Source organism: Zonotrichia albicollis, chromosome 1 (genome assembly GCF_047830755.1).
Source record: "Zonotrichia albicollis isolate bZonAlb1 chromosome 1, bZonAlb1.hap1, whole genome shotgun sequence".
Lineage (NCBI taxonomy): Eukaryota > Metazoa > Chordata > Aves > Passeriformes > Passerellidae > Zonotrichia > Zonotrichia albicollis.
In genome coordinates, this window is record NC_133819.1 from 47,445,031 (window position 1) to 47,472,949 (window position 27,919).

At 41.5% G+C, this 27,919-nt stretch overlaps 1 protein-coding gene across 1 annotated transcript in view; it reads left to right on the top strand.

The window, feature by feature from the left end:
* The window catches only part of SEPTIN7 (septin 7), a 177,908-nt gene that overhangs the window by 86,190 nt on the left and 63,799 nt on the right, over positions 1 to 27,919 (top strand). The window lies entirely within an intron of this gene.

Sequence of the window (27,919 nt, forward strand, 5' to 3'; positions counted from 1 at the left end):
GACATACTTTGAGCAGTACTGTATACAACCAACACCAGTCTTTATATATATATATGCCTGTAAGGTATGCAGCTAAAACCTAATTTCTGTGAAGACCTAAAATACCCTTAAGACAGAGTAAAAATAATCTCATTAGGGGAATGGGGCACGTCTGGACATTCTCAGGATAGAAGCTCTACCCAAGCACAGCCTGTCACTTTACCCTTGCAGGGGGAAATCACAAGGAACCAAACCACCATGAAATGCAAAAATTAAACAGTCTCCCTGCAGTCTTGAAAAAAAAGAGCCAGAGACCTCCACGAAGGCCATAAATTTTGTAGAGCACAGGAGATCACTAATAGTTAATTAACACTACTGAAGCACTTTTCTCTCATTTTTTACAGTAATATTGCAGAAATATGAGAATACAATGGACATGAAAATCTGGCTCCAGTTTTTTACCTCTCCTTATACCTGCTGCCCCAATGTAACCCTAAAACTTGGGTCCTTCCTCCACATTTTCCATTGTTAGGATTTCTCCTGTGGCTGCATTGTTGATAGAAATAATAGCTTTGGGGCAGGAGAGGTCCTTTAAGGTGTTGGTATTTTTATTATTATTCCATCATCCAGGCTTGCATTAAGTAAGGTTAGACCAAACAGTGATAAAACACTGATGCCTTATCTTAACTATTCTCAGTGTTGCTACAGGCAATGGTGCTACACCAGAGATAACTGAATGTTAGGGGAGGGTGGCTATTTTAGACAAGCCTACATGTGCAGGAAGGAAGGGAATGTGACACCTCGTTACAGATTTAGTTTTAAGATAAATGAAGCAGAAAGCAATGATTTTCCTTTTTTGAATGCAATTCCTCCTCCTATCACAGATTTACAAGTGGTAAATTAATTACTTGGGCAGTACAAATAAGGAACAGAGAAGGAGCTGAATAATGGATTGAAAACCTTTCAGAGGCAAGTGACTGCTATCACAATAGGCAGGGAAACACTGCAGTCAAAGCTACTTTCTGTGTCATAATCTGGAGCTAAACCTGAACTGGATGTCTCAGCAGGGGACGTGACAGCACTGCACCCTTTTAACTTCTCCTGTCTTCTTTGCTCTCTGTCTACGAAAAGAATGAAATCTGAGTTTTGACCCTACATATATTTTATCCATAGCAACCACAACACTTCCCTCAGATTTGCTAAAATGCAAATCTTGAATTTAGATGAAAGAAGATGGATCTTCCCCCAATACTCTAATTCTGAGCTTGACTGAAATTGAGAGGTAAACATCTTTGTCAGCATCAGGGTTTCCTGATGGCCCTTCCCATCTCACAGCCTGCAGACTCTGGCTTAGCAACCCATGACCTTTGCTAGCAATCAGTGGGAAAGCACTGAAGAAAAATTGCTGAGTGATGACTCACTCTACCAGAGCTTGGTTGCTCTATCATTTTCTAATGCTGCTGATGGGAAGATATTTTCTATTGTGAGAGGCTTGTTTTCCTGCTCCATAGGAACAATGATCCATAAGGATTTCCTGAGGAGTGACTTCTCCTTAGAGTAAGTCTGCTTGTCTCTTAGCCTCTGGAAGACTAACTGAATTACCCATTACCCAGTTACTTATAACCCTCCTTTTCCCTCCTGTGTTTTCAACACCTACTTTAATGTAGAGGATGACTCCTCATTGGACACAGGCACTGGGGAACAGAGAACTAATGAAAAACTTTTATAAGTCGGCAGAGGAGGTGGAAACATGTAGGACCTCCAAGAGGAATCAGGGGACCCATGCGGAATACAGCATGGGGGATTGCACTTGGAGTTGAACAACACAGTCCTGGCAAAGCTGGAGTGTGAACTCCAGCTTGGAACAGCTGACCCTGATGAGGGTCATGGCAGCAGACTTCTTTCTTCTCTGATCAGAAAGAGCACTTGAGGCTTCTTAAGAAAGCAAAGGCACAACAGCAGTCAAAGTTTATCTGCTCGGGCAGAAGTCCCAAAGCCACTACATTCTTCCCCTTTTATTTACAACCTTCGGTGACGACTCCTCTCCTCTGATGGCTGCAGACTGTAATGTTTCACTGCAAGCACAGCTGGCTGTTTGGGGTGGCTGACACGCAGAGCTGCACCTGCTAGAATAGATGCTAAGAAAAGAGATGTGTTCTGAGGGATACAAAGGCATTGTCTGACCAGTGACTGATTGTGTGGGCAAAAGAGTTTGTTAAGACCATCCTGTGTGACCTCCTGCATTGACCAGTTGCTGGCTCCTGGCTGGGTGACAGAAAGCCTTTCAAGATGCTACCAAACCTATAGAAATTACTCTGATTTGATGGTGAGTATTGGTAAATATGTGTGTGTGTGCCTTTAGATTGGAAGAGATGTCAGTCACACTGCATAGCTCACTATTGTCCCTTTTTCTACTCCCAGGAGGCTGGGAGAAGCAGCTGTACTGCAGAGATGCCAACCATCAGCAAAATACAGCAATTGTTTTATGAGTTTAATGCTATTTATCTTCTAATTTATTTACCAGAGATACATGAAATCTCAATGCTTAATGAAAGCCAGTTTGCTGAGGAGAAAAGTCTTTAAAACACCCTTCCATTTGCTAATGTATTTTTCTTATTAAATAGATTGTTTTGTTTGTTTTAGAATATTTAAGCATCATTAAAAAAAAAAGAAACAGGCAAGTGAGGGTGGAGAGCTTAAGCTGAGAGAAGATGGGAGCAGGCAATGGAAAGCAGGCCAGCCAGGTCTCCTCTTCTTGTTTTGAATTTCTTGCCCTACCAAGGACAGGGTTCCCATTGGCCTGGAAGGGTTTGGTGCCTGCTGCAAAGGCTCACAAGCTTAGGGGTGAATGGTCACTTTGTGTAACTGTGTCTGAAGGAGCTCACTCTGATCTCCAGAACCATGTGAGAAAGTTGCTGCCTTGGTATTTGCCAGCACAGGTACTGCAATCTCCTCTGTGTCTACCACAGGTATTTGTAATGGCTGGGAGCACACTGCCAGCCTCTGCCACGTGGAATTAATGGCAGGATAGAGGCCCACGGCGGAACAGATAAGAGGGATCTAGAAAAATGACAGAGGCCAGACAGCATGAGATTAATGGTGGTGAGAAAGCCTGCATTAATAGCAGTAATGTAGCTGTGTTTCCTGAAATGAGAGCAAGAAATTCCCTAGTGTGGACACACTTCTTGTTGGCCAAAACATTCTGAATTCCTCAATAATCAGGCAGGAAGTGGTAAAATCCATCAGACAAAATGAACAAGATGTTATTTTTTCCAACATTAAAAATACATTTTAGGTCATAACCATTACAGAAAAAACATTTTTATGGCGAATCAGATTTATTTTTTCTGCCATACTTAATTTTTCAGTGATGTACAACAAGTGGAATTTCTGCACACAAAGATGTGTTTTAGGAGCTTTGTTTCCATCCAGATCAGTACTTTACCTAATAGGTAAAATTCAAAAGTACTCACTGCTCTTTCAAAAATTTGCTCAAATAGAAATTATGTTTTAGTAGCTTCTCAGTCAAGTAACCAGAGAGAAAAGCAGAATTATAAATGCCAGGAGTTTTGTGCTTTGTCTAAACAGCTGGAGGTAGGTAATTTCGGATTTATTTTTGTCACTTTGTGTGATTTTGTCTAGTTTGCACCATGACTGAAGTCAGTGTTGACTCTGTACCACAACAGATCTACAGCCTTGGATATACCTTGCCTTGGCTGGCTGTTCTGAGAGCCTCCTACCAAGATTTCGTGTTGCCTTCATTTTAGAGCAGTTCTGTCTTTTCTCCAATGAGTGGAAGTCAGTAAGATCCAGCAGATGCTGCTGCCTGAGTTCAGTCAGCAGAGTAACACTGTGATTCCTTCCAGCTTCTCTGCTTGTACATCAAGAGGAAGGAGGATGCTAACTTTATAACCTCTCCCCATTGTGCCCCAGAGGTTAGGCACCTTGCCATACACAGATGTTATCAAAAATGGAATCATTTTATAAATAAACTGTGAAATAACAACGGACTACATAAATGTATGCTTTGGTTCAAGACCACGTATTCCATTCTTTGAGAACGTTCTCTAAATAAACTGAATGTTTTCATTTTATACTTTGTTATGATTTATCACATTGTGGTTTATTTAAGGCTTTCAATGTTCTCTCTTCCATTTGCTGAACTTTAGATATGGAATTAAAATACACTTGACTGCACGGTCTTCCTTTATATTCAAAGAAGAAGCCATGTAACTATCACAATGGATTAAGACATCCTACATTAAAACCCTGTCACTTTTGCAACTGCATTTATGCAAGAAGACAACAGTAGCTAATGGGTCCATCTAAGACATTGAGTTGAAGGGACAATTTTTTCATAGCTGTGGTAATCATGAATACTCTGAAAAAGGCTGCTTTGCCAGTTATAGCCCAAGAAAATTGAATACTGTTCTCTTGCAAAAAATGCTCTGCAAGTATTCAGCCATCTTATTCCATTACACGCCATTACAAAAAACTGTGATTTGTTTATTCATTGGAAGTTCATGCACATACACTACATCTTTTGACAGTCCATAAACACTGCTTTAGCTTGCTTTCTGTCACAGGCACAGGCTCAAGCTAAGAACCTTTCTGAAGGATTACTTCTCTATTTGTCCATGATGGACAGACCAGAGCACTAATAGATGCATGACCCCAAAATCAAGTGATCCACATTCCACCTGTGCTGTCTGGACTCAGGCACAATAGAGTTATGGGGTGATCCATCCATCTGCAGGGAAGATCTTCTTTTGGGGGACATCCCCCAAAACATCAGGATCAAGCATTCAAGTCTGTCCAAACCAACTCTTTCAAGAAGTAGGGGTTTCCAGGAAAAAAATATTAGTGGTGTTGAGGTATCTTCACAATAAACTCTTTCTGCTGTTTCCAAACCTATTGACTTCCATTTGGTATTTAGCTCTGCCTTAAATAATTTATTTACTGTCTTGTAATGATTCACATAACTATATAGTGCTGCCAAGTGAATTCCATTACCATGGGGACATTTGTAGACATTTTAAATAGTTGAGATAAATACAATAAACTAGAAAAACCACCAAGAAATAAATTGATATAAAATGGGAGATCACTGGCTCATGAACTGGAATTAAATACACTACATTTTTGAACCAGCTAGCCAACTCAACAGTAACTGCACAAGTTGCTTACAGGTACACTACAGGTAGAACAATACTGCATTCTTTCTGCAATAAAGCAGGCAAAACACTTTTTAAAGAAAGGTAATGTGGACAAGTATCTGCTTCCTACACAACTGAACACTCTTTCAATAACATTCAATTTTCCAGCTAGATATTTTAAGGAAATAAAGAACACACAGGAACTGGCATGTACATGTCAGTCCAATAGACAATTTCTATCACAGTATCTTTGGTCAAAGTGAGTAATATCTGAAGACAGGCATGGCCATTACAAATACTACTGAATTCATAAAACATGAAGTCATACATCTAAGCATTTCTGGTCTGTCTATCTATCTATCTATTTATCTATCTGTCTGTCTATCTATCTATCTATCTATCTATCTATCTATCTATCTATCTATCTGTCTATCTATCTATCTATCTATCTATCTATCTTTTATTTAGTTTATTATATAACAGAAGCATTCCCATGCCCTCCATGAGCACAAGATTAACTACCCAAAAGTGCTATCAATTTAAAACCAAACAGTATATGCTTCCCATATATTTGACCAGTTTTTTTACCACAGTTTTTACAGAACTTTGGGCATTACACTGGACTGTTAAGGGGAAAGAAAAAAAAAGCATTGGCAAGGAGTTTAGAAACATCCTGTGTAGGAAGAGTCCATGCTGCCAGTTTATCCAAGAAGGACACTTAAAGAGCGCATGACCCAGAAGCTGTTTCAAAAACATGTATTTATGATATTATGTAAATAACCCCAACCCTTATTTTTCCACACTTCCCTGCAGATTATGTGTTCTGCATTAAAATTTACACACTGTAAGGAGTATGTCTGAAGTCTGTCTCTGTAACAAGCACATAATTTTTTCAAAAACCCTCTAACATGCTAACTTTCTGTTATTGCAACAACATAAGAACTTTCCTTATCTGGAAGAATAAGGATAAGTTTTGGGTTATGCTAATAGATCTACTTTGAAACAAGCTCTTGAAATATTCTTGGCTTATATAGTGTATTCATCATCAAAAAGACCATTATCTCCCATTATGAATCCCAAATGTCTATGTAACGGATTCTTTCAGAACTGTGCTCTATTTCCAGTATTGCTCAGTCATCATAGAAAAATCACTAAGTATTTTTCTCCTTATGTAAAATAGAAGTTCAGAATGTTGCAATTCAGAATATAAACACAAAGAAGTAATCTGAATTAAGTTGCAGCATTTTCCTTGTTCTATGTTTCTAGGGTTTTTTCCACATTATGCACCAATATTTTAACTAAGTGGATTGAACCGTAATGCATTTTGAGTATTTCTATAATATTATATTCATATTTTATCAGTTTGTAGTTGTCTTACAAAATATAGGGGTTTTTTTGAGAGAGATTTTTTTCTGTTAATAGTGAGCTTTGACTGTTCAAGATTGAATAAACCTTAAATTGCAAAATTTCTACTATCACCAATGGCAGTAGCATTCAGTCAGACCTACATGTAATCAGATGCCAACTGTCACACATGGTTTAAGTAAAAAATAAAAAAGAGTTTGCTTTTTACTTACTGCTAAGTATTTCATGTCACTTTTTGTTGCAAAAGACAAGTGAGTAGCTCTACTGGATTAACTGGAGCTATATGCATAGGTGTGTTCAGCTTAATGACTGTCACTGAATAAACTATCAGCAAAGCCCAAAAGACAGGTACAAATAAGTCATCCTCTGACAAAAGCAGGAGACAAAACCAAGCAGTGACCTATAAAAGCTTCTGTTCATTGATTCTAGCCCAGGGATTTAACAGCTGGGTTTAGGCTGGAACCTAGAGATCACATGCATAAGGAGTACCTGAAATTTGCAACTGAGTGTCTGAAAAGTGACTTTCAGGAGGTTTTGTAGGGTTAATGCTCTGGTGCCAAGACACCAATAAATTTCTTCATACAGAGCAGCTAGTCAGAAAACCCAGGAAGGATGGGTTGTCCAAGGATGACTACCTTGGATAAATGACACATGTTTGTGTGGTAGATTAGACAGGAGGGGTGGTACAAGTCCTACTCTGTGTGAAATCCTTCACTCCTAAAGGTCGTGCCAAGCAATTAATTTTGTTTAATCAATTCATTGAAGTGCCAGGTGCAGCCTCCAAGGCCAGATCTGGGAGCCAGATCACGTGCTAAGTAAGCACAGTGGCACAAGGGTAAGTGCACTGGTGGACTCAGGACCTGCCTACCCAGAGGGAGCAGAGTCCAGGCTGGTCCAGCCTGAGGCACAAAGGGAGAGACTCGTCACTTCAGAATGAACTTGGAGAGGATTCCAGATTGTAGGCATGGCAGTAACTATAACAGAAGCTAAAGTCACACTTTTACAGGTAAAGGAAACAGAATGAAATGACAAAGTGATTAAAATGCCAGTAAGTGGCACAATCTGCAACACTTGGCTTCAGCTGTTCAGCATTTCTACCCAAGGCCTTGATGTGCATACTGCTACCTCAAGTCTAGTGTCAAGTACTAGATGTACTGCTGCTTTAGTATGTGCAAAGATAAAGCCTGATTCAATGCTCCTAGGCTGATACAGATGTCCTTTAATCAAAAGGTGACAACTGCAAAACACAAAGCCAGACTGCTGGGGCCACAGTGGCACAGGGTACATAGTACTTGTTTCCCACCAGAACCTGTCATTCACTTTACTTTTTATAGAAACAATGTCCTGATATGAGTAAAGAGAATAAATAGCTGACTACTGTACATACAGAATTGATGTTTTCATTAATTATGTAATATTTGATTTATTATCTAATATTTTTCTTCTATAATTTGAAAAAAAACCAACCGTTTGTGTAGGAAATTAATTTTTAGCTCATTAATTCATTTTAAGAAAAAAACACTTTTCTTTGGGAAAGCATAACTCCTTTCCTGAAATTAAAAAAAAAAGGCAATAAAATGTCACATTGCATTGCATGTCTAAGTATTTTTTCCCTCTAATCTAATATGCAAAGTGTGACAGCAGCACCTTATTCCGGGCTAGGAAGCAGTTGCTAATGTAAAGAGGCAGCGAGCCCAGCTGCCCGGAGGCCTGGCTCTCGCAGCAGTGGCAGCCTGAGCAGCCCCTCCTCTGTGCCCTGCTCAGACACAGCAGCCCTCAGCCCGCTCAGCTGCAGCGCTGCTCTGAACAATTGCACAGCTGGCTACAGGGAAAGCCTCCCAAGGATCTACCCAGGCCTGCCCAGCCCCAGTGGGGTTTACTTATTAACAGATAATCAAAGGGAGAACAGGAATTACAGGACACCTGGCACACACCATTGCCTTGCTGTTGGTCATACCAGCAGCAGCTGCTGCCTGCAAGCAGAGGGGTGGAAGGGTGAGAGGGGCCTTTGCTCAAGGCTCTGATTCCCTGGAGTAGGAAATGTATTTTTCAATCTGTCAGCTCACCAGCTTGCATCTGTGACTCTTGTACAAACAATACATTAGATGGTGCATTTTTCAAATAGCTTAACACTACTGGAAACCTGCTATGTCTCCCAAGACAGGAGTCTTTCACATGGATGAAGGAAACTGCCATGAAGGTTGTGTCTCACCTCACTTAAGGAAGTAATAGTTGTTAGTGTGAGTGTGGGGCTAAGGGTTAGGCTGCTTTCGTGCTTCTACTGAGCTATATTCCCTGCTACACCACTAGAACTGCACAAAGCAACCATTTTCTACCTTAAACAATAAGTGCATGTGTGTGCCTCTCACAAGGATCACATCATTGGGCCGTAATCTATCAAAGCCTCTTTCTTTAGATAATTGAAGTAATGGATGTATACCAGGACGATACAGTAAACACACTACAAAACAAGAGATGCTGTTATTTTTCCTGTAGCAATTGTTCAATAGAAGCCTGTGTTCATAACTTTTACAGCATTCACTTGCTGGTGAATGTGGCTCTTTCCTATTGCTGCAGAGCACTTTTTAAAAAAAAGCAAATGGGAAAACTTAAAAGGGGGGCAAGAGGTGAACATTTTATCTTGCTTTATTTGTGTATCTGCAGAATAATCTTATAGGGGGCAGCCAAAGATGCCAGACATGATGCAGCAGTAATGATAGAATAATAGAATGGCCTGGGTTAGAAGAGGATTTTAAAGATCATCTAGTTCTAAACTGCCTGCCTTGAGTAGGGACATCTTCCACTAGCCTGGGTTGCTCAGAACCCCATCCGATCTGACTTTGAACACTTCCAGGGATGGGGCGGCCACAATTCCCCTTGGCAGGCTGTTCCAGAACCTCACCACTCTCACAGAAAATAATTTTTTCCATATATCTAATCTAAACCTAGTTTCAGTTTGAAGCCATTCCCCCATGCTCCAGTGAAAAGTGCATCTTCTTCCTTGTAGGCTCCTTTCAGGTACAGAAGGCTACAATCAGGTCACCCTGAAGCCTTCTCTTCTCCAGGCTGAAAAAACCCAATTCTCTCAGCCTTTCCTTGCAGCAGAGGTGCTTCATCCCTCTAGCTGGTTACTGTGCTGCTTGTGAGTTTGCAAGGGTTGTTTCATGACAGCCTTCCTCCTCTGAGAACAGAAAAGTGCCATAAAAACAGGACTGACTCTGGAAACATTTATTCAGACAAATGACCATGCTGACTTGGTATGTTCCCAAAGGACAGGGTCGAGGGACAAGACAGATGTGATACCTGATGCCTCACATTACTGTTAGCATTTGTGTTATTGTTGTTTCTTGTGCTAGAGAACAAAGGAAAATGGCAGCATTTACAAAGAGATCATCCAATGTAAGGGGCAACAGGTGTCCAAGAGGCAACACAGTACAAGGACAAGAGACACTTCTGGTCAACATGACAAGCAGGGGTCAAAGAGTGGTCAAGATGCTGGTAGGCATTATTCCAAATCTGAAATTTAAGGATGGGTTTGAAGCAGGATGCTGTGCTCATTATTCCTCACTGAGTATCCTCAGCCTCCTACTTTGCAAGAGTTAGACTGTAGACAGGAGCAGGAATTTGGGACTTCACCCCGTTGCTGTAAAAAAACTGTTGTTTCAGCAAGACATTGCTTGGTCCACAAAGATCTGTCACACTTGCACAGCAGCTCCAAAGGATGCTGCATACTTTGGACTGCCTGAGCAAGCATGATTCAGTCTGGAGATGCACCATGTGCCCTACAAACCCAGGAGGGACTGGAGTTGCCATGCAGGAGCAAGTCAGCAGACTACAAGCGCAGTTATTCCACCACATCTCCTGCTGGAGCTAATGCTGTGTGCAAATTCACCTAGTGAGTCACGTCTGCTTGCATTAAAAGAAACACAAAAACAAAATAGTCTTCCTATGTCTCACTGGTAAGGAGAGACTGAAACTGGCTAGGCTGGTTGGGAACCAACCTGGAGGCAACCCTAGTTAGTAGATTTTCTAAATGTGGTGAGTGCTTTTTGTTTCTGTATCTGAGGACAAGAGCGACAGAGATGGGGGTTGAGTTATGGCAGGTAGTGTCCTGCATTTAATTTAGCAAAGCTTTTTATTAATTTCAAAAAAAGTAGTCACAAAATTGTACCTTCAATATTTGAATCAAATTAACACAATTGACAGAATCCTGAAATTTACTTGAGTTCAATTTTTCAAATTCAATGACATATTTAATGAAGGCTTTGCTTTTGAAGAGGAGCAGCAGATCACTACAGGAATGGAAAAAGTTTGGCTTTATTATATTGTACAGAGAACACAGTATTTTTCAAACCTCAGGGACCCATTTGCATTTGCTTTATTTCTCAAAATGAACACAATTTTGCAGAATCTCCCGAAGCCTGTGAATTGCTGTATGAAAAGAGACACCCCCCACACTGCTATTCACAACCCAGAAAAATGGGACATTAACCTCACATAAAACCCATTGGCTTGCATCTTGCTTCCTCATTAACCCTGTGCCAGTTTTGCAGTAGGTTTCAAAGGTGCAAGCTCACTTTTGGTTTTCCAACAATCAATACACAAAGTAATGTTTTACTTAAAAGGGAATTCCCCAAAATCATTATTTCCTACTTGAAGATATCCCCATCAGTTACATGCTATTTTCTCAACATTATATATCTGAAAACCAAGATAAATATTTTTAAGGAATGTGAAGACCTTACTACAAGAGAGAAAACAAATATTATTCCTACTGTTTGTTTTCCCACAATGTATTTTTATGGGAGAGCTGTGGGGACCATATTTTGGATTCAGTGAACAACTTCTGTGGTGTAAAATGTCTCTCTTTGGTATTTGAATAACCACAAAAGCAATGTAGCTCTATCTCATTCCCATGGACATTACCACCTAAACCAACCAGAATGAAAGAAAGGTTATTTCTTACCTCATCCATTGTGAAAGACATGGATTTACGAGATAACATTTGGCAGTCCTGTGACCAATGATAATAAAAATCTCTTTCCCTTGGGCACCCAAGAACCACAGCATATTGTAACATTTCCAGTTCCTAAAGTGTGCTGAACCACATTGTGAAAGGCTGCATACCTTTCTGAAAAGATTATGCATTTTCCTCGTTGTCCTAAAAAGTATTTGTTTATCAAATGCATCAAAAAAAAAAAATACACTAGACAGGAAAGAATTGGATGGAACTCTGTGAGAAACAAAGGCAAACTTTGTGTCTTTGTTGTTGCTCCTGCCTGCCTGGCTATGAGTGCATACAGAAATATTGCATTATTGAAAAATTTCCTTTTGCTGCTGAAATGAAAATTGCTATTTTCATCCTCCCAGTACCAGGGCATGATGTTAAGATGCACTTTTAATAATGGCAGCAACAAATTATATAATAAACAGTAAATTAACTCTTTTTACCTTTTTGCTAACCACTTTTCCTGATAAGAGAAGTGCACCGTGCCTCATGTGAAAGAAAAGGCCAGGAACGGACCATACTTGAAAATCTCCGTCACAAAAGAAAGTATGCTAAGTTTCAAATCACACATCATAAATACAGCTCTCCAGTATTCCAGTTTGGGCATAAATATCCCAGATTTTAAAAGGCTCTTGGAGCCTTTGGATAGATACCTGTCCAAAAAGTAAAATGGAAATAAAACGTTGAGAGCTCTATTGGAATAGGAAAGGCAAAAGGCATGTTTCTGCCTTTCTTGGAATCCATGTTTTCACTTCTGCACTGCAGTGGACGTTTCTCTCGGCCGGCAGCAGCATTTCCGAGGAGCCAATGCAGGCTCTCAGGGACGTACAGGACAGAGCAGCCCAGGCGCAGGGCTTGGCACTGGGATTCCCAGGGCACCCAAGCATCCCTTCGGCCCCCTAGAAAAATGTTACCTAGCGCCTGCCAACAGCTGCATTCAAATGCTTTGGTTGTGTTTTGGTGTTTTCTCACTGTGTCCTCATTCTTAACGGGGGACTTGGGCACCCAACAGTGACTATGTGGGGGGAGCAGCGAGTCGATCGCCGCAGTGCCGCAGCCCGGGGCTAAGCGCGGCTGAGGGCCTCGCTCGCTCTGCCCATGCCGGTGCCGCTCTCCCGCCGGCCTTTCCCTACGCCGCCTGTGTGGGCGGCCGCGGGCGGCGCAGGGGCTCCGGCCTGGCCCGCCCCGGGCCCCGCCAGGCGCGCACAGAGCGGCGCCGCTCCGAGCATGGCCCCGGCGCAAGGCGGGGGCGGCGCAACCGCCTCGGCCCGCGCATCAAGCCCGGCGGACATCTTTGATCCGGGCAGAGCCCGCGTGCGGCCTGCGCGCTCCCGCAGCGTGCGCCCGGTTCCAAAATGGCCTCCGAGCGCTCCCTCTGTTCTCCGGCGCGGCGCGGGAGGAAATAACAGCGTGACCGACCCCGGGCTGGGAGGGGCGGGCGAGAGACGTGGGGACAGCGCCGGGCGGAGGGGCTGAGCCGGAAGCTGCTGTGTGCTCGGAGAGGCGGGCGGGGAGCGTGTGAGGAGCTGGGCGGAGGCGGCGAGGGAGAAGGAGGAGGAGCAGGCAGAGGCGGCGGCGGGAGCGGAGCCGCTAAGTCCGTCCGGCCGCGGGAGCGCGTAGGCGCCGTGTGCGGAAGGGCCGCGGCCCCTCGGCGGAATCGGCGTAGGGGGCGTTGGAGAATCGCCGCCGGGTTGGCTGGCGGGAGGCGCTCGGGGAGGAGGGGGCGGCCCGCTCGGTGCCGCCGCGGCTGAGGGAGGCAGGGCGGGAGGACGAGCAGCCAGCCGGAGCCCAGCGTCAGCAGCGGCAGCCGCACCGCCGCCGGCCAGCGCCATGGGTGAGTCTCCAGCCCGGGGCCGAGGCGTGGCGGGGGGGCCGTGACAGTGCGAGCCTGCGGCCGTGGGGTCTCCGCGATGGGTGGGCTGAGAGACGGCACGGGGAGGGGGGGATACAGCGGGCACCGCCGAGGCTCCCATCCCGGCGGCCCCGCCGCGGGGCCCCCCGTCCCTTTGGCCGCCCCCCGCCTTCCTCGTCCTCCTCCTCAGATGCGGCTCCAGCCCCCCTCGCCGCCGCCTCTCCCCCCCACCCCCCCCAGTCACTTCCTGCCTCGCCGAAATTGTATAATGCCTGCGCGGGGCTTGGGGAGCCGGGCGGCGAGAATGCCGGAGATATTTCTTCTCCCTAGCTTTTCTCCCCTTCCCCCTCCATCCCGCTCCCTCCTCCCCTTTTTTTCCTTTTGCGCCCAAATTTGGGAGGGAGGAATTTGCTGCTGCAGGAATTAAAGCAGCCTTTCAAATATGCGGGAGAGGAGCGGGTGGGACTGGAATCGCGGGAGGAGGGGGAAGGAAGGAAGGGGGCGCCCGTGCGCGGGTGGGAGCGTGTGTGGCAGCAGCGGGAGCCCGCCAGCCGCCTGCCCCTGCCTCGCTTGCTCCCTTCTCCTGCCCTTTTTTCTCCCTTTTTTTTTTTTTTTTTTTTTTTTTTCTCTAGAGCATATTTTTGGGGATAGTATCTCGCTTGGGTCTGGATTTTAGTGGCCCGCCCGCGCTGCCCCGCCGGCCCAGCCCATGCCCCTGCAGCCCGAGGGATCCTCGGCCGGTCGTTCGTAAAAAAGAGAAAGTAGAAATTACAATTTTCGAGTAGCTGTCCCGGGAGTCTGTATGAAACGCGTTTTTGAGCAGTTTCTGTTTGATCCGCTTGCTTAGCGAACTAGTCTTGCAGAATAAATTGGAGGGGTGCTTCGTGTTTCAGGAGGGTGGCTGGGAAAAGGGGCGATTATGCACGAAGATTGTTTTAATGGGCGACTTAAGGAAAAGCAGCTAAACTTATTTTAGCGTGAAGTTGTTGGCTTCACGCTGAACCAGTTATGTGCAAATGTAATTCCAAGAAAAGACAGCGTTCAGGAATCTTCTGCGTGCAGTTTGTGTGCCGCCTCCTGCAGATGAAATATCGCTGAACAGAAGACTGTCAGAACTGCCCATTCACTGAATGTTTTTTCCTGGCCATTGTAATCTCCCTGTGACTGACAGAGGCTTCAGGTTGGGCTCAATGAAAGAAATGTTTCTATATGCAGAAATACCTATGGTCTGTATTAATATCATGACCAAAAAAATGTCAGTTTATGTCATATATGCAGGTTTAGTTCCCATGAAAGTTAGATGGACCACTGCTGTGTATCTGCACTTAAAAGGCAGACCATACCTTCTTATGGAAGTGAGATTTTTTTTTTTTGTAGTAATAGCTGCTCAGTGCTAAATGGTAATTTAATTTATGTCTAGAACTTTCACTGAGGTATCAAACCAGTATTATTTCTTCTTTATGATTCTCTATATATAATAAAGATTTTACCTGCTGAAATGTTAGGAAATAAGAGAAGATGTATTTTTGTGTAGTGTTTAGCATCTTTCACTTGATACCTGCTTAGTTTGTGGGATTATTAGCATTTTTAGCTGTTGATTTGGAACATAAGAGCAGTAATCAATCTGACTTTGGATGAGTGCTTTTTTTTTTTTAAGCTGACTTGAATAACAAAAATCAATAAATAGAATTTTTTTTACCTTGGGAGAGTGGGTTTCAAGAAGCCATTGCTCTAAAGGTTAATTACTACCTTGTCTGTGTTGAAACCTGAATTGGAATCTAAGAGCGTCACCTGTTCTGTGTTTGCTACTATGGCAGAAAGGGTTGTTACCTAAGTCATTTTGAAATTGAAGCAGATGTAACAAGAACTGTGCATCTCATCCGTGCACTGATAATAACTCACAGCATTTCCTTCTGCTTACCCATAAGGATAAGTAACTGGTCTCAGTTAAAGCAGTGCTTCAGATATGTACTCATGTGTGTTTCTGTGTGTATGGATAAAAACTGGATTGTTTATCTTGTGCAGAAATTAAAGGTCCGTTTTGTCTGCTTTGTAAGCTAAAATACAAGAAGTTTTGCTTTTTTGTCTTGCATAGAAATGTCTAAATGTGCACAGCAGAATTTTTTTTTCTTTAACTGGCTGTCAACTTAGTGGCATTTGGTCTCTTTCATGGGGCAGGCTCATACTTTGTGTGCTTTATTTTCTTCAGTTCTAGTAACTCAGTGCTGCTGTGGTGGTTTTTTTTATTACTACCTTAAAATACCCATTAAGACAACAAAGATTTACAAATACAATGGCTGCAGTTTCAAAACCTCATTTTAAGCATAAAATCAGTGAAAGAAAATTTGCCTCTGAGAAAGTGTAGGAGAGAGGACTGTAGTATGACACACATTTTTAGCTTCAGTTTACTGCCAGACTGTTCACTTAACCTGTCTAGACCAGAGATGTGTATGTATGTATGAGTGACGTTCTGTTTTCTCTTAAGTTGGTGCTCCAGCTCCTGAAATGTGCTAGTTAATTGCAAATGTGTGCTCTGTAATTAGAATGGCATTTAGGCACCATTTAAGTAGTTTAGTTAAGCCTCGTTTAAATTAGTAATTCAAATTTGGGGTAGTGTTAAACTGTAGGCAGTCACAAACTATTCCCTGGGAGGGTTTGAAAGGTAGAGTGTGGAGCAGATGTCTTGCAGAGGTGGGGATGGTGGCACAAGGAGGTGAAGGCATTTCCCAACCGCAGGGGCCAGGAGCTCAGCTCACAGAAACCAGTGATTTCCTGTTCACCTTGCTAGAGTGAGTTTCATGTATGTCAGGGATGAGTCAATTTTTTTTCAGCCCTGGTTTAATGGCTGCGCAAGGATAACTCTGTAATGTCATCAGGCGGCTCCTTTCTATTATGTGGGGATTTTAAATAGGAAACAATCAGGTCAGTATTTACTTTCATAACTTTAGTTTAATGCAGCAGCCCTGTGAAACCAGGTAGTGGCTTCATTGTGTGGATGTGGCTGTGAAACTCCTGTAAGCCGTGGCCTCCTTACTTTACATTAAAAATCAAAAAGTAGCCAGTAGGTTCACAAGCACTTCAGAAGCCAGTATGTATCCGCTTTCCTTTTGACAGAGTTTGAGTTAGAGCAATGTAAAACACACGCCTGACTAAACCTTGCTCTGATGTATGTCCTGGACTTCCTTCCCCCAAAAGCCACTTAATCTTCTGCTTTTTGTGCATCAGTGCAATTCCGTGCTTCAGATATGCCTTACAGGAGCCTGCTGGTCTCAGGGGCCGGCAGGGCTGCTGCTCACAGTCACTGCCCAGCAGCCCTTCTTAAAGCCACTCATGGGGAACAGAATACTTCTGTATCTTATTTTCAAATGGCTCTTTATGTGGCTGTTTTCATGCCACATTTCTGTCATTTAACGCAGTGATAGCTCAGTACGCATTTGAAAATAATTTTGGAAGCAGTATTGCTGACCAATATCACTCTGGGTGTTACGTTCAGAAGCACTTAAACTAAAATAGAACTGAATTATTTCTTAGTGGCGTAGAAGATTTAGAAATTTTTTTTGGTCAACATTGAAAATAACAGCTTTTCTTAATTGCCTTTATTTTCTTTTTTTGCTTATTAATATTATAGCTCTTATTACTTAAAACTGTTAATAGTTGTGTGCTTCTTATTTTTTAATCTGAATACTTAAAATATTGATTTACAACCAGGGGGAGGATTGATTAAAACATTAGGTAGTTGCTTCCTCCCATGACCTATTGTAGCTCTAGAGGGATCAATATTAAGATACAGAACATAGTTTTGGTCTGACACTTTTAGAACAGAGCTTTTTAAATGGGAAGATTGCATCATACTTACAAAAGTTGTGAGACCTGAAGAAAAGAAAAATTATTTAAACTGCTGTTTTGTGTGATGAAAAAGATCAGAGGATGACAGTGGTCTTTAGAAGTGTGCTCTTAAAGTAGAAAATACCCCATATGAGGCTTCTTTCTAGTGCTGTGGGGTAAAGCATGACAGGAGAATGACCAGAAAAATAGAAATACAAACTAGGTATATGAGTTGTGCTCTTCAGCGTTGTTGGTGCATGATGAACTATGAAGTAGTAGTTTATCAAATTCTAATCAAAGCAGTCTCAATATATGCAGAAATCAGCCAATCATACAGTGATGTTATTACAAAGAAACCTTTCAGAAAGGCAGCTGAAGTCCTTGATGGCAGAATTTCTGGAGTGACATTTGTCTGAAAAAGCATTGCAGGTCATTGGAGTTGATGCTGAGAAAAATGTAAGATGGCATGAAGGTTGGTACTGCTACCAGTGATTGTCACTGAATTATGGGCAGGTAGATTCTTAGAAGAATAATGCATTAAATATTGCCTGGCTTTATATCTTGTACATTTCAAAGACCATTCATGTAATAATTCATACTGAACTTTAAATAAAATGAAACTTGACCTATTGAGGTGGTCAAAATTGCCAAGAATACTTAATGTTAACACAAAGCTTAAATCAAACCTTTTCTAGTGTTGGCCAGTTGCAGTGTTTGAATTTCATTTATGTGTAATTCTGTTAAAGTGTGCAGGAAATTCTAGTGTGCCCAGCAGTGTCCTCTGCTTTCCTTTTTGTTCTTTTGTAAGAGCCTTACCATATGATTTTATAGCCTAGACTGATGTGTAACTGCACTGCAGTTGAAAAATCCTGTCTTGATTGTATGTGTTTCCTGTGCACAGTGTATGAAAACTTGTGTGTTCATATGGTGGTGTGATTAGATGAGCTTGCTGATGTAATGGAAAGTTAACCTTACAGCAGAGTAGTTTTCAGCTGGGTGTGTGAGCTAATCTCACTTGTTCGATGTGCTCTTATCGGAACTGATAGGTGGAGCAGTTCCTGGGTGAATCTAGGCCAGCTGCTTGAAAGGAGGCAGCTCTGCTGCTCTGCCCACCCTGCTGCCCCTTCAGCCCAATAGTGAGTCAGTTCATGGAGCTCAGCTCACAGGGTCTGCCTGTTTTTCTTCCTCAAAATGGTTTTTCTTCCTATTAGTTGAGCTCCCTGAACCTTTTATACTGTGTGATCACAGAAGTGTTGGCATGGAAAAAGAAATGCAAGTGGGGTTGAGGCAAGAGCTGGAGCTTGAGCTGACCACTTGGGCAGTAGAGAGCTACATTCAGCCTTGGTTTGGTGTGCTTTGGGCTGGTGTGACCCCGCACTGCTGCAAAGAGAGGAGAGAGCTCCATGTGCTGTTCCCACCCAAACACTGAGTCCAAGGCAGCAGAGATATGTGGTAGTTGGTCTTGTTGTTCAACTTGTTTATTTCCACTCTGTCAGTGGGTGAGATAGGGAAGGAGGAAGACTGTATCCTGTTGGAGGAATTAGTGCTGGTGGTTGAGAATGTCATACTCTCCCCTTGGTGAGAGCTGGTGACTTACCCTAGGATAAACACAAGTGGGCAAAGTTTAATGGCTTTGGTTTCAGCTCCTGTTGCTCAGTCCTTGATCACTGAATGGGTGAGGTGAGGCTTTTTATTGCAGGCTGTTGAATCATTGCCTGTGACATTTATGGTAATATTATATTGGCATTAGGACTTTCTAGAGTGATTTGCAAAACGGAGGCCTTCTTTAATGATGGCTGCAGAAATCTCACAGTACAGAGGGTCTTGTAGTCATGACCAGATCCTGACTGTGGTGATATCAGAGTTTTAGCTGACTTCCTGTTATAAAAAGAGGAAAAAAAAAAGAAAAGAAAAAAAAGCAGTTTTGAAGCATTGAAAGCTGTTGCTGGAGAAATGTAATTCTCTGGAAGCTTTCTGACAGCAGAGGCTTTTCTGAATGTGTGATCTTACCAATATGCACTGTAGTAAAGTTCCAGATGCTGGATTAAATGTAATTTAATGCTTTCACATTTGGGACAGTGAAAATTTCCAAAGTAGACTGATGCAAAAAAACACATCCTCTTGTTCCTCCCCATCCCTTGCTTCTGGGAGCAAACATGTCCTTATTGTAGTTAGTAAAGGTGTATTAACAAACCAAGAGATTCAAGATTATCTTAGTTTCTTCTTGGGAGGCTTTGCCAGATGGTGTGAAATCAAGGTCTGAGTAATCCCTTGATGATGGGTAAAGGGAAGGAAGCCATCCTGTTGCCTTCTGTGTTCTTTATTTTTGTAACCCTTAGCTGAGGTAGAACTTAGAGGAGAATGGTCTGCAAACTGCTGCATTATGGTACTGAAGTTTGCAGTCACCTCCTACTGTTCAGTTGTGCCAAATATTGACCTTCAGTGCTCTTATTTGCAATTCTGTGGGCATCTGCAAACCGGTAAGTTCTCACAGCAGTGGAAAGAGCCTGCAGGTTTCTATCTGAGAGACTGAAACAATGAGGAACAAGACCTTAAAGAGACTGGGGCAAAAACCATAACATGTGGTTGTTGTACAGTTGAGGATTGTGAATAAAAAAAAAAATCTCCTTTTCAATCAGTTAAAGAAAAAAATGGCTAAATGTTGCAAGTTCAAAACAATGCTGAAGACTGGATGCTTGAAGGGAGGAGAAGGTAAGGGTAATGAGCCCCCCTCCCATAAAAATTTGGCAAGGAAGGCTGGGAATTTCAGCAGGGAGTTTTTCCTTTCCATCAGTTTCAAATTTGGCAAGTTAATTTTTGAGCTGGGTGGTGGTGTTCCTTTTTATGTCTTTAATAACAGAGACTCTGTAAAAGGTGTTTTGAAGTTTATTCTGTTCAGAATTCTTGAACAGTTGAAATTTTCAGCTGGGGAGGTCAAAATCATATTAATATTCAGTATTTTGTGCAGACCCAAGTTAAGTTATGTGAATGTCAGTATATTGGTACTATACTGACAGTCAAATGTAATATACACTATTATGTGCAATATACACTAGCAATGAAGGGTCACTGATGTGTTGTTTGTCCAAACACATGCAAGAGTTAATTTGAAGAAGACTTTGATAGTGATTAAGACACAGCTTCTGCAAAGGAGTATTAATGGATGGCCTCTAACCTGGTTGCTGAATGATTTTCACTTGCCCCTGGCCTTGTGATCAGCCTGCAAGGCATCCAGTGTCCCCCTAGGTAAACGTGACTGTTTTTTGTTATGTTCAGTTCTTCGTGGCTGTGGGCATCAGGAAAGATCCTGGGTTTCCTGTACTTTGAGTTGTGTTTCTGGCTGTGCACCTTGCCTGCTGAGTACTTTGCTGTGGCAGCAAGGTGTGGAGAGGATTTAACTCCCACTTGAAAATTTGGCAGGGCTAATCATGCAGGGTAGCTGCTCAGCTGGTGTACGTGTTGGACCATGTACACCATGCTCTTCACAGCCAGCTTCCTGCCTAAAGCCAAAACCAAAAGGATTTGGGAAGTTGAGAAATCAACAGCTTTGGTGCTGTTAATCACTGGGATGGTTTGCAATCCAGCTGCGGCTTCACTCCTCACTCCTCTTTAGTTCTGTCATCCAAAGCAGTTTGACTGCTGGTGATTTGGTTGCTCTCTGATGTGCTGCCTTCCTCTTTGAAAAACATGAGCAGAAAACACCAAGTTAAAAATTAAATCTTTGATGTAGAATAAATGAAATAAATCTTTAGGATTGCAAAATCCCAAACTATTTTACAGATGAATGGTAGTGTTATCAACTATATATTGTAATAGTCTTATTAAACGTGGATGGTAAATTTTACTGTAGATATGGACCATTCTTTGTATCAGTTGCCATTGCAACTCACAGGGAAATAATCTTAACTTTTACTTACTATCTTCCTCACACAGTAATTATAATGGGAGCTATCTTTCTGTGGTATCTCTGTAGCTTAAAAATAAAGATAATTAAAAACAATGCAGCCAGCCAGCTGTGTTTCATAACATCTAAATTTAACACATGAAGTGGTTTTTAATACTTGACTTGGCATAATTCTTTGAAATAACACCTGAGTCTTTTTTAAATCATCTTGGTCTCATTAGAATTCTTTATATTCTAAAGAGAGAACTCAGTGTGGAAAGTTTAAAAGGGAAAATTCTCCAAGTATTAGTAATGTTACAATATCCCTATGGACTCCTCTCAAGGTTTGATGAACCTTGTAGTAGAATTGAAAAAAAATATTATTTCAGCATATCATGGAAATTGTAATTAAAAAGCCTAAATTCTGTGTTTTGGTATCATTAAAATATGCTGTTATAGGGGGAACAGGGACATGTGCCTTAGAATTTTAGCTCAAAATACCTGCCATGGTGAGACCAGCAGGACTTTGGAAAGCTTCTCTATGGCAGAGGGTAAGGAGTCCAGCATAGAAACTACTGTAGGAAAATATGAATATACAGAAAACCAGATGACTTCCATATTGGAATGATTTGCACCCAGTGTACAGAAATGTGTGATAAAAGCCCTTCACCCTGGTTACTTCTCAAAGGAGAATTGTGCACATTAACAGAAGAATCAGGGTGAATAGTGTAATTTCTCTCTTTAAGGGGAGCACACTCCATTTAGACTATGTTGAATGTGCTTGAGTATTTTTGCATGAATGATTCACCTCTCATTAGCATTTCTGCACCTACATGTTCAAGAAATTTTACTAGATCTGATAGTAACCCTTTGGGCTGGAACTGTAATAATGCTATTTCTTGTCCTGCCATCCTTACAGCTGCTTGATGAGGAGGCAGGATGGGATGTGCTGCTGGGGAGTTCACTTCTGTGGGGATTCCAGGCATTGAACAGAGGGAAGTGCAAAGTGCACACCTGCAAATGCCTTTTTCAGAGTCCCTTGGTTGAAACACTGCCAGCTGGATTGCAGCAATCTGCTCTTCCTGAGAATCTGATTTCTGTGCTTGGGCTTATATGAGATACCTGTGCTGTTGCTGCTGCTTCACCCAGAGATTTGGTGTGGGAATCAGTTGGTTTGGGTTTGTTCTTGGGTTATTTTTTTTTTTTTTATAAATTTTGTGGACTTTTTTATCATCCCCTGCTGAATCTTTTAGTTAACTGATCCATCTGTATGCAAATTGTGAAGGAAAATGCAGTGTTAGGGTGAACATGAAGGAACTGAAAAAGGATATGACAAAGGAACTAAATGATACATTGTGGCAAGGCATGTTAGTTTGTTTCTCAACACTTACTGTGCTTTTTTCCTTCTGTGTTTCCAGTGCTAATGGAGACTTGAAATGGACTCCATGTAGAGGCACTGACCTACTTGGGGGAGAATATCCATTTCCTTAAAAATGGCTCTTTTCGAAACCATAGTTTAGTTGGTGTCATAGGAGATGAAAGTGTGAGATAAAACTGCCTGAAAGATGCCACCATTTTGGTATTGACTGGTAGGGTTTTTTGGGGGAGTTTAAAATTATTTTAAAATTTTTTATATTTACATGTCTTTTGGGAAATATCCACAAGCTAAATACACATGAGACATGTTAAAGATGAAGTTGAATAGCAGATAGTTTGTTTTCATTCTTGTTGCAGTTGTTTGTGTTCAGTGGTTTTTTTTACCCTTGGAGGCTTTTTATCCAGGGATCTTCCATACTTGGGTTTGGTTTTTTGGTGTTTTTTAATTTTTTTTCTTTTGTATCTTTTACCTTCAGCCCTTGGTTCAGTGTTTGTGTTGGAAAAAACATTTGAGGACAGCAAAACTGAGGAAGAGTTAGGGAGGTGAATGGTGGTGATTGATGCACCAAGTGATGTGGGCTTGGTGCTGTTCCTGACACGAGGTCCCCAGCTGCCGTTTCATTTCGACCCTGACTTTATAGAGTGGAAGATAATCGGTCACCTCACTGTCAAATGTGATTTCTAGTCGGTCATTTCAGTTGGATGCAAGTTGCTGTGTGATGGTGGTTTGTGTGCTGCTCTCTGCAGGCAGACTAAGGGGCTATTTTAAAGCCAGAATAAAGGGGAAAATACACACTCAAGCAGCTTTAAAACAGTATTTTTGTACTTAAAAATTTCATCTAAAATGCAAAAAAGGTTTACTTTATTTTTCAAGGAATTAATTGCCTAGCTAGTTGTAGTGGAGGTTGAACTATTTAAAAAAAAGTCAACATGTGTGGCTGGCCTGAATTATTCTGTGGAGTTATTGTGGGTAGAACTTTTTAATACTGGATGTTTTAGTTATGCAGGCCTGCTTTTATAGTTTGACAGCTTTACTGTTTCTCTGCCCCTTCTATAACTATAATTAGTTACTGCTTAACTGGCTTAGTTTTCCTGTAGTTGTCAGCTTTCTTGCACTTTGGCTGCTCAAAGAAGTGCAGCACTGGCTGTGTTGGCTGTAGCTGCTGTGCATATTTATTGTGCACTGGCTCTGAAGTCTTTTTTTCTTTTTTTTTTTTTTTTTTTTTTACTAGAGAACTTGAGCTTTAGTAGTGTGCCTACAACATCCTGTTTGTTTTTCTTTGGAGTTTTCTGCTTTCCTCCTGGATGTGCTGCCTGTAGCTCTACAGACAGATTATGCTGTCTGCTCTTTCTGGTACAGAGTCCTTTTGCTCTGTATTTCAGCACTATTTTTAATTAGCCAGATGATGGTGTCTGATATGGGAAAAAAAGAGGGAAGCCTAAAGCTCATTCTTCACCTGCTCACTCACTGTGCCCAGTGTGATTTTGAGGAACAGTGGAATTAGTGCATTCAGTGGATCAGTGCTTGAAATGAGTACTTACTGACTTCTTCAGCTTGCTACTAGAGACCTAAAGAGATCCTCATTTCTTAATTGTGGTTATGCATTGAAAGGATTTTCTTTTTTTCAGTCCTTTATGGAAATATTTATTTTTTCTAATGTAGGCCATACCCTCAGTTCACACTTGGAAACCAAGTTGTTGTCTTGCAAAGAAAGGCTGCAGCTGATGTCTCTTTGAGGGAATAGAAGTGCTCATTTCCTTTCCATCAGTGCTAGACTTCTGCCATGCAGATTACAGCAGATGTTACTGACCCAGCAAATATTTTTACTTTATTTGAATAGTGAAAGGACAAATGTATTCATAGATTCTAAGCTTAACTTTGCAAATAGATCTGATGAGTTTCCCTTATATATTATTATTTCCACACTTTGTTCCTTTGTTATTTGGATTTTTTTCTGTTAGTTGTTTTTTTTAATATGGATTGTGTTTATTTTAAGGGTTTCTGCAGAGAAAAAAGTCAATGCTGAGGTACTACATATTGTCTTTACGAGTGTCCGTGGATTGTAGAAGCATTATTACACTAAATACAGCTACCTGAAGCCTCTATTTTAAGAATGCAGTAACAAAATCTCTAAGTTGCAAGATGTGCAGTTGTGTCTCTGAGATGTGGGAGGACATCTTGGAGATGTCTTAACTTGTTTTATGTATTGCCTCTATATTGACAAGTTGAAAAAATGCAACGTTAGATAAACTGTAGAAAATTTGAAGGGGTTTTGGAGGTGTTGGTAAGGCCTTCCTGCGAGTTTTGGAGGCTTCTCTGGATTGATGTGGAGACTTCAAATAACTAGCAGTGTTAGAAAGAAGAAAATTAAAAGTTACCATGTCAGGGCTAGTGGAGGAAATAGGAGTAAACAATGCTTATAGACCAGTTATTATGCATAGAACCAGAAACTGTCAAACTGGTCATACTCACAGCACAGTGGTAGGATATTGCATAGAAATACTGTGGCTAAAGGGTTTGCAGAAATTCACCTAAAAGTTCTAAAAATACTATTTTAATTCTTCAAATCATTGTTAGAGCAGGTGCAGATTCTTATGTTTTAGCAGAACTGAGTAAATTGTATATAACAGTAAATAAAGTAAATTGTATATAAAGAAAACTTGCCCTACATCTGGTTACCTTACCAAAATAAACTGACACCATAGCAAATGTAAATTGTAGAAAAAATATGTGTTCAGAGGATGCTCCTGCTTCCAGCTGTGTGAAATGCATGAAGGATGATCAGCTTTTCTTTTCATTGTTGATGACAACAAACATTGCTGTCATATGCCAAATGCAGAGGGTATCTGCCCTTTCTAATATCACTTTGTGTTATGGTCAGATTTCAACAATTTTTGGGTTTTCTGTGATATTCCTGGGTACTTTTAAAAGCAGTGTTTCCTAGGAGGTGACTAGAGGAAAAATAAGTATTTCTTAGAGTGAGTTTGATTGAGAAGCGCTAAAGCCAACTTTGATTAGAAAGGACAGTGACTCCTTGATGTCACACTGCTTTTCTGTTTGGTCTTCTATTTTCTGTCCAGCTGTCTTCATTAATATTTGCTGCAAGTTTGGCTATGTCATAAATCCTCAAAGAGTTTTCATAACATCCTATTACAGGCTGTTAGTTGCTACCAGTGCATAGAAGCTGCACTTACCCGTGTTGAGTGTGAGCTGAACTCTCAGGTTGCACAACAGAGGTAAAAAATGGCTTTAGCTCACCTTGGACTTCTATCTCCTTTTTGTCAGAGAGATAAGGTGTGCTCTTTTATCAGGCACTGGACCTTAGGCCAGAGGCTCTCATCTTTTGGTCCAGATGGTAATATGAGAAGAATGACTTTAAATTTATCATTCCTGAACACAGTCATTCCAGAATAAAGGAGAAAGGTAAATTACAGTGTCTGGGCAATAATGAAGATGACAGACTTATTTAAAGAGAAATTATTTTTTTTTTATTATCAGTGATCTTCTTTAGAACTGCTTGTGAAGCCACTGATGCTTTGTTTCTCTTTTCACTCATTTGCATAGTTAGAGCAGTTTGCTGCTGGCTATTAATTCATTGATTCAGATGATGGATCCAAAAACACCACCAGCTCTGCAGCTGGTTTATGTGGGCTGTGACATTTTGCTTGAGGGAGACGTACATTAAAGCAACATTGAGTACACAGAGTAGATGCACTGAAAGTCATCTGAGGCCAAGTTTATAATTGTATTGCTTGCCTTCATTTGTGCTGAGTTAGATTGGAGATTGCTGACAACTACAAGAAGATGAAAATATTAGAATACTTGATATACAATTATAGCTGGAATGCATCATGGATGATTGTAAAGTGATACATGTGGACTGCTTTGCTGTATGCTCAGTGACAAGCTGTGAACATGTTTTAGAGCTCAGCAGTGAGGTCTTGTGTACAGTTCACAGTGTCATCAGCTCAGTGCTTGGAAGGATTCAAATACGTTACCTGTTGGGAATTGATAAAAGGATGAGAGTAAGAGATAGCACATGATCAGACATTGGATCTGTGTTTGCCTCTTGGACACTGTGTGTAGCTCTTGCCCTGGCTTCCTCAGAAGAGTACAGAGCTAGAGCAGAGTTATGTAAGAGCAGCAGGAGCAATCAGAGATATGAAATGGCTTCTTTTGAGTGCAGTATGTTAGATGATTAGGGCTGTTTTCCAATGAAGATACTACTGTGCTAACAGGAGGTAATTTTGAAATTATATTCATCCTTTTAACAATGTACAGGGGCAGTCCTTGCTACAGAGACTTTTGTGGATGCTGTTATATATAAGAAGAGTGTGCATGGAAGAGAAATTGGTCGAATGCTGTTTAAGTGAAGAAATAGCCCATCCTAAATGCTTGCGAGGTGGATCTTTGGTGATTGTGGAGGTGTTAAGAGAAACACTGCTTTGTTTATTCTGCTGTGTGTGCTACCTTAGATGTATGTTTCTGACCGCTAGTGAAGGCAGAACTTTGGTGTAACCCATGTGGCTGTTCTTGCTGGATGATAGGATTTCAAATAGTACTGCTTTTGTCCAGGGAAGGAGGCCCCTGTGTGCACTCAGTGAACTGGTGCTTGATGATGTCACCCTTCTTTCACAGTTGAAAGCAGTGATGTGCTACATGATACCTGATAGTAATGTATTACTTAGGGTGATTGATAGTAAAATCTTGGAGTACTGGGGCTGCTGTGGAATCTGCAGTATCACTTATGTTCCAGGCTGTACAGCTCCAGTTCTGCTGCATATGCATCTGTCTTCCTCCCAAAACAAAGGGAGCTTCCTCCCAGAGCATCTTGTGCCACCTTTCTGCGAGGCACAGAGAAGGACTGGCATTGATCAGCAGTGCCTTGCTTTTTTGTCCTTTCAGAAGAGTACAGCAGCAGTGTACCCAATGTGCTGAGCTGGTATGGCTCTGGATGCTGACAGACCATGAAGGGGGCTGTAGAAACAGAAAGCTTATATTGCATTACATAGACAAGCAGAAGGAGACTTCAGTGCCCCTTTGAAGTGCAGTTCCCATCACAGTGTAGAGTTTCTAAAAATAAATTCAGACTCTGGAACTATGGGATTGATTAAAAATTAGGTATTAAGATGCAGAAGCATCTTAACTGCTGGCCTAGAATTTGCTATTAAGATGGGGTTTTTTACTTACTTTTTTAGTATCTATGTATTGAAATACTCAAGCCTGGGAAGATGTTTAGTGACAAACAGGATCTTTATGTCATACAGCTTTTAGTTAAGGTATTTTAAGTGTTGTGTTGGAGAACTGTTGTAGACCTCTTGTCACACACAGAGTTAGATGTTGTTGAACAGACACTTAGCTTGTGTTCCCTGCTTTGTTCTTTATTTTCTGGCTGTTGAACCATGACACTTGTGCCCAAGGTTGCAGCAGTGCTCTAATGCTCAGTGTTGCAAATGAAGTGAATTGACACTGT